Source organism: Adiantum capillus-veneris, chromosome 24 (genome assembly GCF_014529385.1).
Source record: "Adiantum capillus-veneris isolate H3 chromosome 24, ASM1452938v2, whole genome shotgun sequence".
In the NCBI taxonomy this organism is placed as follows: domain Eukaryota; kingdom Viridiplantae; phylum Streptophyta; class Polypodiopsida; order Polypodiales; family Pteridaceae; genus Adiantum; species Adiantum capillus-veneris.
In genome coordinates this window covers 18,655,250-18,669,359 of record NC_140954.1, presented here as the reverse complement: position 1 = coordinate 18,669,359, position 14,110 = coordinate 18,655,250, and the positions used below count along the sequence as shown (strand labels likewise).

The 14,110-nt window shown below is 45.5% G+C and overlaps 1 pseudogene; it reads left to right on the top strand.

Moving 5' to 3' along the window:
- Positions 1-11,544: 11,544 nt before the first annotated feature.
- LOC147426031 (nuclear poly(A) polymerase 4 pseudogene) lies at positions 11,545-13,887 on the top strand (annotated as a pseudogene).
- Positions 13,888-14,110: the final 223 nt, after the last annotated feature.

Here is a 14,110-nt window from a genome sequence, read left to right as displayed (position 1 = left end):
GCGTACTTTTGTACCTTTATAGACGACTATTCTCGTAGAGTATGGGTTTACTTCTTGAAGCACAAGGATGAGGTGCTCAAGGTCTTTAAGACATTCTTGCAGCTTGTGGAGAATCAGAGTGGTCAGAAGCTGAAGTGCTTGAGAACTGACAATGGTGAAGAGTACATTTTGAAAGATTTTCAAGACTTTTGTGAAGAAAAAGGGATAAGCGGGAACTTACTGCACCATACAATCCTTCACAAAATGGAGTTGCAGAATGTATGTATAGGACCATACAAGAGAAGGTCAGAAGCATGTTGTCAAATGCTAAGTTGCCTGATGGATTTTGGGCGGAAGCAGTGGCCACAACAATCAATTTGATCAATAGGTCTCCTAGTAGGGTTCTGGATAAGAGTGAAGTGGTCGAGATGCTATGGATAGGCAATCCACCTTTGTATAAGCATCTCAGATTCTTTGGTTGTGAAGCTTATAGCCATATTCCTAAGGAGTTCAGGAATAAGTTAGAACCAAAGAGCAAGAAGTGTATATTTCTTGGCTACGGAGAATCAGGCGAGATGGGTTACCAGCTTTGGGATCCTGAGTCCAGAAAAGCTATTCGTAGCAATGATGTGCATTTCAATGAAGCCAAGTTTCATGCTAAGCCAGAGAAGACAGAGGAGATCAGAAGAGTTGTCTTCAGGGAAGATGGACCTAGTGCTAGCACATCAAGACAGCATGGTCAGGCTCACGAACAGTCTATAGTGGCTAGAGAGGCAGAATCAGTTGTGGTGAGACATTCTGAGCGTGTCTCCAAACCACATGATCGTTATGTGCCACCTCTAAATTATGTCATGCTCATGGATTGTGGAGAACCATCTTGTTACAAGGAGGCATTACAAGTGGTTGACTCGAAAAAATGGCAGTTGGCCATGCAATCAGAGATGAAGGCTTTGCATAAGAATCAAACGTGGGATTTGGTTCAATTTCCATAGGGCAAGAAAGCTCTACCTTGTAAGTGGGTTTACAGGTATAAGCTTACTCCTCATGATGGACAACCAAAATACAAAGCACGGTTGGTTGCTAAGGGTTTTAACAGGAGCACGGAATAGATTTTGATGAAGTCTTTTCACCAGTTGTCAAGGTGACAACATTGAGAAGTGTACTTGCTTTGGTTGCCACACATGATCTGCATTTACATCGGATGGATGTGAAAACGGCATTTCTTCATGGAGATTTTCATGAGGAGGTTTATATGAAGCAGCCAGAAGGGTATGTTGAGAAAGGCAAAGAGAAATTGGTATGTCGTTTGAGAGAGAGTCTTTATGGCTTGAAACATGCACCAAGAGAATGGTACAAGTAGTTTCACCAATTTATGTTTTCTCAAGGATACAAGAGAAGTGAGACAGATCATTGCCTGTATACTCGACAAGTTAAGGATGGTAGCTTGATAATCCTCATCTTGTACGTGGATGACATGTTACTTGCTGGTAGACAAATGGCAGAAATTTCAGTTCTTAAGTCATGGGTGAGGCAAGTCATGTACTGGGTATGCGTATCCAGCAAGATAGGTAAAAGAAGATACTCTCCTTATCTCAGAAAGAGTATATTGACAAGGTGTTGCAACGTTTCCATATGGACAGGGGAAAGGCATTGATGACACCATTGCCGTCATATGTGAAACTAAGCAACCAAGATTACCCATAGTCTGAGGTGGAAAAGGTTGAAATGGATACAGTGTCGTATGCATCTACATGTGGGAGTTTGATGTATGCAATGATTGCTACACATCCGGATATTGCATTTGCAGTGGGAGTGGTTAGCAAATATATGTCAAATCCTAGCAAGAAACATTGGGAGGTAGTGAAAGATATCATGAGATACTTAAAACATACAAAGAGTATGCGCATACGCTATGGTAGTCAGGATTTGACTGTCAGAGTATATACTGACTCAGATTATGCAGGAGATTTGGATAAGAGGAGATCTACATCAGGCTATGTCTTTACATTGGCTAGAGGTGCCATATCCGATTACAAGATTGTATTACGCAGTCTACTACAGAAGCTGAGTATGTTGCAGCAAATGAGGCATGCAAAGAAGTTGTTTGGCTTGGTAGATCCGTAGCAGACTTGGGAATCAAAGTAGATATGCCAGAGTTATATTGTGATAGTCAAAGTGCTATACAATTGGCAAAGAATCCAGTATTCCATTCGAAGACTAAGCATATTGATGTGAAATATCACTTCATTAGGGAAGTACTTGAAGACAAGCAGATACAACTGATGAAGATCCACACCAATGACAATCCTATTGATCTACTCACAAAGGGACTTCCGGGAGAGGGCTTTGTGCATTGTCGTGAGTTATTCAACATTGGATAGATGAGAGCCATGTAAATCTTTGTACATTTATGTTCATAGATTTACAGTTACTTAAAGTGCCACATTGGACTTTAAGTGGGAGTTTGTTGGGATTAAAGCCCAAGTGGCCTTTTATACGGATATGGCCGGCCGCCCTCCTAACTCGCTTATCACTAACTCTTTGTATATACTCACTTATACTTGTGTGAATAATAAGATTTGGGAGATAACCCTTCAAAATAAGTCTCTGCATACTGTGTAAGCTCTCTGTTTGTGCATTTGTGTGTGTGTGTGAATCGATCTAAGCTCCACTCCGAGACTTCAGCGCCGAATGTTCGTGTCCGTCGGTACACAAACTCTCCCCTTGTGGAGTAGGTACCCATTGTCGATGGTAAAATGCTTCCATCGCTGTAGTTCATCACTTGATAAAGGAGAACTAGGTGTGGAGATTAACTGTACACTACCGTCATTGGAGTGAGAAGGATCCCTCTTTTGAACATGGATCCACACTTTGGAATATGCTTCATCATGCTCATATTTGCCCTTGAGAGAATCTAAAAATTCACTACAAAGTTTTGTGAACAAGAGCGAATTGATCTCTGGCATTCTACTTAGAGCGTCTGCCACTACATTGTATCAGCCTTTGAGATACCTTAGCTTGGCATCATATTCCTGAAGGATCTCGGCCCGCTCGACTTTTCGACCCTTTAAATTTTTTTTGTTGTGTAAACCATTTGATGCTTTCATGGTCAAACACAATCTCGAACTGAGCCCCATACAGATAATGCTACCATGTCTTTAAGGCACACACTATTGCATAGAGTTTGCATTCATAAGCAGAATAGTTCTACTGAGCTGCATCAAGCTTCTTACTTTCAAATGCGATCGGCCGTCTGTCTTGTAACATGACTGCTCCAATAGCACGATCACTGGCATCCGTTTCCAAAAACAATGGTTTCAAAGGATCTACAATAGCCAGTATAGGAGCTGTAGCTAATGCATCCTTGAGCGTATCGAAATTGTGTTGTTGAGCGGATCCCCACTGAAAAGCCTTTACTTTGCCTTTAAGTTGATCCGTCATAGGAACAACAATTTGAGCATAGTTTTTAACGAACCTTCGACAAAAACCTGCAAATCCTAAAAATATATGTAATTCTTCCAGATTTTTAGGAGGAGACCATTTTCTAATGGTATCCACTTTGGATTGATCCATGTATAGGCCGTGAGCTGAAATAACATTCCCTAAATAATGAATTTCATCTTTTAGAAAATCACATTTAGATTCCTTGGCATATAACTTGTTTGTACATAACAACTCAAACACCTGCCTCAGATGTTGTAAGTGCTCTTCTTCAGAAGCACTATAGACTAGGATGTCATCGAGGAAAACAATGACAAATTTGCCCAACTATGGCTTCAAGACACTATCCATAAGTGTCATGAATGTTGCGGGCGCATTGCTTAACCCAAAGGGCATCACCAAAAACTCGTAGTGTCCAAACCGTGTTCGGAATGCAGTCTTAGGTATATCGGCCAGTCGAATACGGACTTGGTGATATCTGACCGCAAGTCGATTATCTTAAAAATGCGAGCATGAGTTAGCTTATCAAATAAATCATCTACTCTTGGCAATGGGTATTTTTTCTTAACTGTTACCGTATTTAAGCCCCGTTAGTCTACGCACATGCGCATATTGCCATCCTTTTCCTTCACTAAAAGGATAGGCAAAGCCCATGGTGAAGAACTAGGTTGTATAAACCCTTTGCTAAGGTAGTCAGCAAGCTGACGTTCCACATCAGCAGCCTGTGAGTAACTCAGACGGTAAGGTGGTTTACTAACAGGTTTACAGCCTGCAGCCACGTCAATGCTATGTTGTACTGATCGTGTCGGCGGTAATCTTGACGGCAAATTATTAGGAAATACATCTTGAAATTCCTTTAATAATTTTTGTAATTGACTAGCAACGTTTGCTTGTTTAGAATTAGAAATTGGTGGAATAGAGGAGAGAGAAGCATGCGGCGTTGAGGAATGTTCAATAGACTCAATGTTAGAAAGAAAATGAGATAGTGACTAACACAAGAAAACTTGATCTATTTCATTATCAGAAACGAGCTGCATAAGCTCAGTGATACAAATCAGTGGTGATGAAGGTATATCTTTTTCTCCTAACAACAACACATGTGCGCCATGGGATTCAAACATCAAGCTGTTGTGCTCATAGCTAAGTGATGGTCCTAGGCTATGCAACCACTCCCTACCAAGAACCACATCAGCCCTTTCCATGCTCATAACCTGAAAATCCAAACAAGTAGAGTACCCTTTGTACTTCCAATGGAACAGCTTGGCATTGAGTATCCCATATTTCAGTATCATGTCCATTCATCATTGCTACCTTGTAGTGGTGGGTACTTGGAGTTTGAGGCAGTTTGAGCTTTTTCACCAACCCATAATTGATGAAATTGTGAGTAGCACCGTCATCTACCAAGATGCACACCTTGTGCCCTTGCAGATATCCGTGCATACATACTAACTCATGTGGTCCAAAGGTGTGTTGCCACATGGAAGCTATGAGACAGCATTCATGCACCACCTCCGTGTGTGTTACTTCCACTGTGGAGAATTTTGAGGAAGACTCAAGAGACAGTAGTTGCACCGTGTGCACTGCTTTCTCCTTCCCCTTAGCAACAGATTTCCCCTTGGGACAATCCTTTTTGCCATGACCTCTTCCTAAACATTGAAAACATAACTTCTCTTTCTTGGCTTTATCAAAATCCTCAGGAGAGAGAGGACCCCTGGACCCCTTGGGTTTTTTTGATGCATCTGAATTAGCAACCATAAATTTTCTTTCATTGTGCCCATACTGAGTGCATGTATTACCATGTATACTAGCAGGCACGTTACTATTATGTATTTTCTTCTCATCAGGGTCATCATGAATCTGTGCTTTCACTATGGCTTCCTGAAGTGTTTTACGGTCTTGGGTCTTGACATACTTCTTAAGCTCAGGTGTCAGACCTCGTATGAACCCTCGTACTTGTTGAAAGGTATCCAAGCCTTCCAACTTGAGGATAATGTCCCGATAGTGAGAGATATATTCAAGGAGTGATGGGTATTGGCGCATGGAACATGTGTCGCAACACGTCCAATTCCGATCGGCCTCGTTTGTAAGCAAAAATTCCTTGCTAAACATTGCTTCAAAGGTTTCCCAACTCTGTGGTATGATGTTCTTCTCCTTGAGAGACATCCACCATTTGTAGGCTTTGCCTCCCAGAGTTAAGCTTGTCTGTAGAGCTCTGACTGCATCCGGAGTACGTCGTAAGGCATGAATTCCATCCCATTTGTTGAGAAAGATGTTCACTACATCCTTATTGTGGTCTCGGTCTTCACCCTTAAAGACTGGTGGTTTAAAGTTCTTTGGCAAGTCATCCACCTCTTTGGCAGTGAGAGTATGCAATGTATCATTTGTTGGGCCTTGCCCTTGTGTGCCAACGTGCTCATGCATGTGGATGTCAGCAGGACTCTTAGACTGCTGATGCATTAATTTAATTACTAATGTTTAGAGTTTAGTAACATTTTCATTTAAAGCTTTAAAATTTTCATCCATGACTGTCATGCGTGTCTGAAGTGCATGAAATTCTTGAATACCGAGCAACTCATAAATATCTTCTCCTGCCATAGCATCGCGGGTACTCTCCTTGAAAGGATCCGGCCGCGAGCCATCATTGGTAGGATCAGGAGTACTTTGCTCAAAATCGAATGTCATATTGATATCCAAATCCATGGCTACACAGTGCGGTAAAAGAAGTACTCACAAAATATACCTAATATTGGGAGCACTCGCAAAGTATAGTAGCCTTGCTAATTCCGTGAAAATCGAGAGTAGTCTGCCGTATATGGAACTCCGCAAGCTCTTGATAGTTGAATCAATTATGCTTGAAGATGCCGACAAAAATTTGTACTGCTTGAAACGTAATTGTTCACTTTGAAACGTCGTAGGCGACTTAATCTTCCCGAAGGAAGAAGGTGCAATAGATCCTTTGTTTGAAAACTTCAACTTCGTCAAATTTCTGCAATTTTTGAACTTTTGACAGTTTTGCCGAGAATTTTGTGGACCCTTGCTGATGCTTGTGTCGAAGCTCGGCCGACAACCGTCGAACACCTTGTGTATGGGGTGTGTGCCCGGGTGGGCACGCACCCTAGCTTGAAAATTTTGAGGAATTCCCCAAGGCCAAAGGCTTGTGGGCGCCTTGAGTGTGGAAAAACAAGTCTACTGTCGACTATGGCGACCAAGGCAGTGCCGCAAGGGCGAGGGAGAGAGAGAGAGGCCCATCGGTTGCGTGTTGGGTGTCACTGTAGTGACGAGAATGCCTCCCCTTCGCAGCGTGCATCCGCCGAGCTAGGCCATACACCATATGGGGGACGTCGAGAATCTCTCCCTCCCTAGCCAAGCGGCTTTGCACACGCTATGGGACTTCGTCTTCCTTCTTAGCAGGCGGCTCTTCACGCCCTCAAAGAGAGGAGCATGCAAAACGCTCCACGCCCTCTTGCCCAAAATAGACCATGCTCTGATACCAATGTAAGACAGGGGTGACTAGAGCCTGAGAGTCCACCACCCAACCACCCTTTATATAGGCATGCCCTTGGCCCTTTACCCTAGTTGGACTCCCCGTTCCACACCGCCTAGCCCTACCCTGCCTTGTCTAGTCCGGCCTTGCCGGTGTCCTGACGGACAGGGCAGGTTCACGACAATTTCACACACCTACTCCATCACAGACTAGCCGTGTTGTGAATGATGCAATTGGAGGAACTGGTCTTCCAAGGTGCTAGAGTTTTTTGGAGACCGGGTTACAATGACAAGGCGACCGAAGACATTCGGCAATGCTATAGGCGAGGAGGAAAATAGTTCACACAGGCCAAAGTATGTCACTGAAAATGTTGCTCGACAAAGAAAGGCTCGAAAAGTTGTCATTTGTAGATGCATCACAGGTAACCCAAGATCACTCTATGGCCGAGGAGAATGACAGGGTGAAAATTAGGGCCATCGAGGTTGACATAAATGACACCATGTGGGAAATCCGTAGGTGCAAACCGGGGTCTAAGTTCACTTGCCAAGGAAAAATCAAAGGTGGAAAGTGCAAGAAAAAGGTGAATTTATGCGCAGAGGGAACAACGGCACCAAATCTTTGGGGAAAACGCAACTGGGAGGGGCGTAACAATGAGACATGGGTATGGTTTTGTAGTGACGATGTCAAACATGTGTGGGATGTATGTCCACATATTGTGATGCGGCATCCAAGACCTCCACTTGAGTGGCCATTGGCACAGGGCACGAACTTAACAGCGCTAGAAGTAAAGTCTTTGTAGCTAGCCGGGTTTCATATCACAACAGAAACTATGGAAGTGCAAGGGCAAAGACGTGCGGGCAGGTATAGGACAGGTGTTTCTGAAGAGGCATCGAAAAGGATCGACAGTGCTCTAGGACTAGAAATGGTCATCGAACAAGTGGAAATGGTAACGATCGGTAAGCATGAAGTCTTCATTGCAGAAACACCAAACTCAAAGTTACGTGGTGAGAAATATTGAGTCACAATAGATAGGAATCCTAGTTGTACTTGCAGAGACTTCCAAAGGAGGTTAGGGGAAGGAATGACCTATGTGGCTTGCAAACACTTGTATTATATATACTTGAGAGTGTTTGGAATGGACATAAACCACAACATGTTCATTCATCAGTCTAGTCTGGCTGATAAAGAGCTCAAAACTGTACTGAGTGCAAAAAAATTGTTGTAATAATCTAGCATTTGTTGGGCTATCACATTTACCTTGAGTTGTGCAAATGATGATATTGTTTTGAATTTTCAACAAAGTGAATTCTATCATTGTTGTCTTTTAATATGCAATTAGGGAATGTGTGATGAGAGAGAGAGAGAGAGAGAGAGAGAGAGAGAGAGAGAGAGAGAGAGAGAGAGATGGAGAGAAAGAGAGAGTGTGTGTGGGGGGAGGGGGGAGAGAGAGAGAGACGAGAGCGAGAGAGAGAGAGAGAGAGAGAGAGAGAGAGAGAGAGAGAGAAAGAGAGTGTGGGTGTGGGGGGAGGGGGTAGAAATAGACAAGTGAGAGAGAAAGAGAGAAAAAATCAGCAAAATAAAGTGAGAGGGACAGGATGAGAAAGAGAGAGAGAGAGAGAGAGAGAGAGAGAGAGAGAGTACTGTTGGGGGGAGGGGGGAGAGAGAGACAAGTGAGAGACAAAGAGAGAGGGGAGAGAGAGAGAGAGAGAGAGAGAGGGAGAGAGGAGGTCCTTGAGTAGCCCACTGGAAGGAAGAGTGGGAGGAGAACCGGCGTCAATGGGCGGTGGTCGTAGGAGGAGGATGGTGGTAGTGAGCTAACACCACCAACCACCGATGGTGGGCTTGGGTGTTGGTGGTCATGGGTGGTAAGGGGCGGCAATGGCAGGTAGAGGTGGTGGGGGAAGAAAAAAGCTCGCTCCATAACCACCCCCACTATTCCAAGGATAACATTTTCTATCTAGATGCTAAACTTTTTGTTTTTATGCTGATATGTTTAGTTGAGGTGGAGGGTGATATACTTTTTCTTTTAACAAGATAGGAACAAATTGATAGTGTGCCAGATCTTATATAAGAGCATAAAGGTGCTGGCCCCCAATGTTTCAAAAGCTGATTATACTCCCAGTTTATAGTGCCCTTTGTAGTGAAATGTAGACAAGAATTTTTGGCCCAAAACATCCTGAGTGCCATGATTGGACGCTTGGGCTCGGTGCTGTGGTGATTCACCTGCTGATTGTTTGGCATCTCTCTTGCCACTCGAGACTCTCTTGCCACTATTCTTCGCGCAAGTCGTTGATCAACCGTTACCATAGCTTGCATTGCATGGATTGTCGCCCAGGGCTCCCGTATATTGTGTCTTTGCTCTCCCCATCCTGTTTTGAAGCTGGTAGTCATCCGATGCTAGGCCCCACTATTTCCTTGCTTTGTTGTCGCGCCGCCTCCATCCCCTCATCAGCCACTTGCCCATGGCCATCTCCCATCTGGTCTGCGCAATTACTTGAAGCTATCGAGTTTTCGTGTGGCCATGTCCTATTTGGTCTACATAATTACTTGAAGCCAGAGAAGGGGGCACTCTGTATGGCCAAGGACAATGCCAGAAGGGTACTGGATTGGGGCGACACCTACCTCCTCCTACCTCTTGAGATGCTACTCCCACAGAGAGAGAGAGACACACACACACACACACACACACACAGAGGAAAAAAGAGAAGTTTTTGCATTGCAGGAGGAGGAGGAGGAGGAAAACAAAAAAACAACTCAACTACATTGTAGGGGAAGGCGCCTTAGAGAGAGAGAGAGAGAGAGAGAGAGAGAGAGAGAGAGAGAGAGAGAGAGATTGGATTATCTTCCACGGAGGTCAGATATGACCTATGGGACCAGAAACAAAGCATTACAAAGGATTCCTTCTGAGTTAGGGGGTTGTTGGATACATATCAGTTAAGGACTGAGGGTCCAACGAGGGGTGGAAAAGGAGGAGATAAAGTGAAATGAACAAAACCTAAGGAGGGGTAGGTGAAGAGGGCTCCGGCTTGGGAGTTCGGAACTTCTGGATAATGGCTTTACCTCCTCGACAGACTGCCCATTTTCCTGCTATGCACGCTTCACTCATCTTTTGGAGTTCTGCCTTCTTTTGCTTGAGTTGGGTGTGTGTGAGATCTTCAGCAAACCAAATTCTTGTGTCCTTGAGAAGCCTTGATTGCTCAAGGAACTTGACTCGATCCGCCTTGGTCTTGAAGGTGAGGATTGCATGGTTGGTGCGATGCTCGTGTGTAAGAGTGGTGATTGTTGCTTGGTCCCATTGTACCATATGGATTGTTGTTTGGATGCGGGCGAAAGACATGTGAAACTTTCCTTCTCCTTTCCAATCGCTTGGAAGCCCGCCAATGCGAACATTGAGAGCGATATCATCTTGTTATCGTTGTTCGCGTAGCATAGATACTACACGATCTTCAACTTTGCAGGAGATGACATCCTGCACTTGAGTCTTGACCTTCTGCATGAGGGTGGTTTCCACTTCCGCTTTTGTTTCATTAAGCTTGATTTCTATCTGTTCCATCTCTTCCTTCTTGGAGTTCTCTACTATGGTGAGCCGAGACTTGATGAAAACGAGCCGTTGCTTCAGCTCCTCGTTTTCCTTGCGAAGTCTTTCGAGTTCATTTTGAAGACGGGCGATGCCATCTATCTTCGTGGGCGTGGCTACGACCGCGGAAAATGTGAGCTTTCCTCGAGATGAGGCTCGAGTGGCCATGGGTAGGCACTGAGACCAAAACTAAGGTTGGAATTGAATCGAGTTTGGGTTTCTGTAAGCTGTCGAACAACCCTGACCTTTGCTGTCGAACATGAAAAACCCTTCGACCAGCCTCTGTAAGCTGTCGAGCAAAAGTCCCCCCCAAATAATTTGGGTCTCTGTAAGCTTTCAAAAAAGAGCTCCAACTCTGTCAGCGGCTCTGTCAGGCAGGAGAGGTTGCAAGGCAAGGCAACGGAGGGAGGTGTCTATCGCTCGTTGGCAAGCATGGGTCGACAACTGCTGCATGAGCGACAACAAAGAGCATCCGGTGCTTGAAGCTCGGGCCTTGGGCAGGGCTGATGCAGTAACGCCCCCCCACAGGGCCGCCCTCGCCCAAGGGGAGACACGTAGAGATATGGCTTAGAGAGAGAGAGAGAGAGAGAGAGAGAGAGAGAGAGAGAGAGAGAGAGAGAGAGAGAGAGAGAAGGGTGCATCCCCATCAGAAGCCTCTTGGAGAGAGAAAGAGAGCGCTCTGGGATATGGGATATGCAACTGACACAAAACGGCAAAAGCAAGTGATGGGGGATCAGAAGGTGTGGCAAAGCAGCACAGGAAGGTCGAGTAACAACAGGTAAGGGTGTGAGAACGAATTAACATGTGGGTTGCTGCATGTCAATGAGATCTCAGTATATCTGCCCTCCGGCAAGTCAAGGGAACTCGTGCTGACACTCAAAACCTCTTGCCGTGAGTGGAGGTGCAACTCAAAATCTCCCCCGGTGCCTTAGAGAGAGAGAGAGAGAGAGAGAGAAGGGGCTGACGTGGCGGCTGGAGGTGGAGGGATAATGGATTCCGCACGCATTCGCAACCACGTGGAGAACCTTTTTAAAGCTTGCATTGCCGTGTAGATAACTGAAAGAGGAAGGCGATGATCAAGCGATCAATGACCTGCGCAGAGTGACCTAAGTTGTCCAGCGGGCTTGCCCAGAGCGAGGGAAGTTGCCTCCTGCCCGCTGCCTCGGCTGAGCGAGCGAAGTTCTCTAGTGAGATGTTCCACCAGCAGCAGCACGATCTCATCTCGTCTTCCGGGCCCACGGAGGCCGAGCTGGCCAGCGATGGCGAATTAACGAAATTCTTAGCAAACGCGGCCGGATCAGTTGAAGAAAGCCCAGATGAGTCCATGCTTCGTGCGGAGGTCCTTGGTCATCTTGACCAGGTTGTCAAAGAATGGGTGAAGCACGTTACCACAAGCAGAGGCTTCAGCCCCCTGTTTGTTGCGCAGGCAAATGCCAAGATCTTCACTTTTGGTTCGTATCGGCTTGGTGTGCACTATCCCGGCGCAGACATCGATGCCCTCTGTGTTGGCCCTCGACATGCTACTCGAGAGGAAGATTTCTTCATCCTGCTTCATGACATGCTCAGGGAAATGCCCCAAGTTACAGAGCTTCATCCCGTCCCAGAAGCCCATGTTCCTCTTCTCAAATTCAAGTTCCAAGGCATTTCAGTAGATCTGTTGTATGCAAGGCTTGCGCTTTGGGTCATTCCAGAGGACCTGGACCTATCTCATGACTCCATTCTATGCAATGTTGATGAACAAAGCGTGCGAAGTCTGAATGGATGTCGGGTTACTGACCGCATACTGCGCCTTGTTCCGAACATTCTGGCATTTCGCACCACTCTCCGGTGTATCAAGCTTTGGGCCAGAAGACGAGGAGTATATTCAAATGTCATGGGCTTTCTTGGCGGAGTGAATTGGGCTTTGTTGGTGGCTCGCATTTGCCAGTTGTACCCAAATGCTGTACCCAGCATGCTGCTTTCCAGGTTCTTCCGAGTTTATACGCAATGGAGATGGCCATGCCCTGTCATGCTATGTGAGATCGAACAAGGGACGCCGTCGCTGGGCCTCCCTGTCTGGGATCCTCAAAAGAACCCACGGGACAGGACACATTTGATGCCCATCATAACCCCTGCATATCCATGCATGAACTCTAGCTACAATGTCTCTGCCAGTACTCTGCAGGTCATAAGGGACCAATTTGAGAATGCCAACCAGATCTGCAAGGCTGTGGAGATGAGGCAGGCAAAATGGAGTGCGCTTTTTGACACTTTCCCGTTTTTTGAGGCTTACAATAACTACCTGCAGATTGATACAATGGCCATAGACGAGGATGACCTGCGTACATGGAAGGGTTGGGTGGAATCGCGTCTCAGACAGTTGACACTGAGGATCGAGCGCGATACAAAGCTTCTCTTGCAGTGCCATCCCTATCCCTGCGAATTTGTAGATAAGTCCAAACAAGTACAACGTCACACAGCCTTTTTCATGGGATTGCAGCGTGGCCGTGCAGGTGTTCCCGTTCAAGTCGAAGGCCAGCAGCAGTTCAATATACAGGGGGCTGTTGCAGAGTTTAGGCATGCAGTCAATAGTTATTGCCACAGAAAGCCTGGCATGGAAGTTCGTGTTTCCCACATACGAAGGAAGCAGATCCCGCCATTTGTTTTCCCTGGTGGTGTGCGCCCGTCAAGGCCGCAAAAGCCTTTAGTTTCGGGTCTCCCAGAACTGGAATCATTGAGCAACTCTCCACCATCTTCGCATGCGCAGGAAGGCCAAGCTGGGGGTGAATGTGATGAGTCGAGAAACTCTTTACCAAAGCGACAGAAGGCCCGTCTGATTGACTGTACTGGGCTCAGGCCAACTCATTCATCAAGCATCTTTCCTTCAAGGAGGCAAGAAGATGCATGCACAGATTATGTGAACGATTTTCTGTGTCATGACATTAAGTGGTCAGCAGGCAAAGCTTCAGACAAGCTGTCAGATCCATCAAAGAAACGGAAATGGGCTGCCGATGCCGACAGAACAAAGTCGGGCAGATGTGAAGAGGGAAATGTACGAGGCGATTCTTTTGTGCCGAGAACTGGAACAGAAAACGAGCAGTATTTCACTGCTCTGAGAAGTGGGTTTGCTAATGTTTGTGTGATGAGTGGTTCTAACAGCAAACGAGTTTGTGTGAGCATACCAATTCTGCCTCCATCAAGGCATGATCAAACTGAGAGTGGCTCAGTCGATGAGTTAGAGTGAGGTAAAGGATGGTGCTACTCCCCGTCATAGTCCAGGAGGCTACCTCTTGAGTTGCCTGTATTTGCAAGTAGACTGATCTGGGAATAGGTCTTTTTGTTTACACATTCTCTGTAAACTTTTTTTTGATTAACTAATGCAATAATCAAAATTTTCACAGTTTTAGTCTCCTTGAGGACGTAACTAACATTTGTGTTACTCTCTTTTGAACCGATTTGTCCACCAAGTGACATGCCACTCTCTTTTGAACTCATTTGCATTGAGCGTCGCAACTAGTCTTGCTTGGTTCGCCTTGTGTGGTGTAGTTAATGTGTGAAGTATACTGCCTATTTACTGGCTCATTCCTAATAAAATTCGAGATTCATTGCAGCCCTCCGTTTAGTTTCGTTTCTCTTGCAGAATCTATACT